Source organism: Octopus sinensis, linkage group LG26 (genome assembly GCF_006345805.1).
Source record: "Octopus sinensis linkage group LG26, ASM634580v1, whole genome shotgun sequence".
Classification (NCBI taxonomy): domain Eukaryota; kingdom Metazoa; phylum Mollusca; class Cephalopoda; order Octopoda; family Octopodidae; genus Octopus; species Octopus sinensis.
The window spans coordinates 25,212,930-25,215,035 of NC_043022.1; the positions used below are offsets into that span (position 1 = coordinate 25,212,930).

At 40.7% G+C, this 2,106-nt stretch overlaps 1 long non-coding RNA gene across 1 annotated transcript in view; it reads left to right on the forward strand.

The window, feature by feature from the left end:
* Window positions 1-359: 359 nt before the first annotated feature.
* Window positions 360-2,106, forward strand: part of LOC118768048 — a 12,328-nt gene continuing 10,581 nt past the window's right edge. The window contains exon 1 of the long non-coding RNA XR_005003971.1: window positions 360-371. This is a non-coding gene — a long non-coding RNA (uncharacterized LOC118768048). The remainder of the gene's footprint in view (window positions 372-2,106) is intronic.

A 2,106-nucleotide genomic window follows, 5' to 3' on the forward strand; every position in this document is an offset into this window, starting at 1 on the left:
GACTCACATATGCTCACATCACCTCTCTCATCACTCTGACATACATTCACTTACATGCATGTGTATGTGGTGTGTGTGTATATATGTGTGTGTGTGTGTGTGTGTGTATATGTATATATATCTATGTGTATTTATGTATACATATATATGTATTACGTGCATATATATATATTTACTCATGTGTGCCTATAGACTCTTGCTTACATACACTTACACGTTATATATAATTGTGCACACATACACACACACACACACACACACGCACACATACATCCATGTATGAGTTCATATCTCATACTCCACGTGCTCGTACATATATAGATATGTACACATACACGTACGTATGTTCACACATACATACATACACATATGTACATATACACACATATATACATACACATACATACATACACACATATATACATACATGCATACATATGTGCTCATACATACATTCACACATCAATATTATATATGTATACATATGTATACATACATGCATAAATACGTACGTATGTACACTCATGTGCATACATACATACATACATACATACATACATACTACACAAACATACATACAAACATATATACATACAATGTGTACTCACACATACATATACACACAAACTGCATCTCACCACACACATATACTCATGTAAACACACATATGCACACTCACACACACGCGCACACACATACACCACACACATTCACAAACACTCCCCTTGCCCCAATGGCTCACCCATGTATGGGAGCTTTGCTGGTGTTAGTGGTGGTGACTGTAGTGCGTATGGGTGGTAGTGTTTTGTAACAGGGTGCTCAGAATAGTAAAGGAGAGGTGGTAGTTTTAACTGAGGTGTTTCTGATGTGTTGGGAGTGTTACCTTAGGTGGTGGTTGCTGCTAGAAGTTGTGTGTGTGTGTGTGTGTGTGTGTGTGGGGGGGGGGGGGGGGGTTATTCTTTGTAACTGCTGTGGTGGTTGTACTAGTGTTGATGGTAGTGTTAGCTGAAGTGGTGGTATAGTTGAAAGTAGTGGTGGTGGTGGTGGTGCAGAGATTTTTGATCTGTTGTTTTAAAGTTGTTTTTTTCTTTCATTCTCATCAACACCACCACCACCACCACCTCCAATTGACCCCCATCTCTACGCCCCACCCTACCACAAAATCTTACTCTACCTAGACTTCTACCACCACCACCACCACCGCCTCCAATTGACCCCATCTCTATGCCCCACCCTACCACAAAATCTTACTCTACCTAGACTTCTACCACCACCACCACCACCACCACCATCACCACCACCACCACCACCACCGTCACCACCACCGTCACCACCACCGTCACTGTCACCACCATCACTATCACGCCCATTATCCCTTTTGACATCACCAACACCACAACAAGCACTCCTCCCACCCCATGACCACTACTGTCACCACCCACTCACCCACCCATACCTCCTTCAACATTACCTTGAATGCCACTACAAGTCCTCTGACACCACCGCCACCACCACCACCACCACCACCACCACCACCACCACCACCTCCATCCTTTCCTACCTTGACTTCTAACAGTCACCTAACAGTCAGCTAATAATACTGTTTGCTTATTTGTTTGCTGTTTTTGTTTCTTTCTTTCTTTCTTGTTGTTGTTGTTGTTGTTGTTCCTGGATGCTCTTTGTGATCATTAGTCTCTTCATTGCTGTTGTTATTGTTGTTGTTGTTCTTCTTTCCTCTGCTGTTCCTCTCTTGTGCTTGATCTTCTCAATGTTAAAGTTGTTGCTTTTGCTTTTGTTTTTTATTGTTGTTGCAGCTGTTCTTTAATACTGTTGCTGTGGGTTCCTGTTTGTAGTTAGTTGCAATTGTCAATAGTTTTCTGTAGAACATATATATCATATGTATGTGTGTGTGTGTGTGTGTGTATTTTACACACACGTGCAATACATGCATACACAGGCTGTAGAATAGGGTAGTTAAATGCCATAACAAAGTGTAAAATAAATGATAAGTTCACAACACACCAACAATGCCTTATAGTGAAAATTATTGGGGTTGTGAATAATTATTGCGGCTTTTTTTTCAACAAATTTTATTAAAAAAAAACA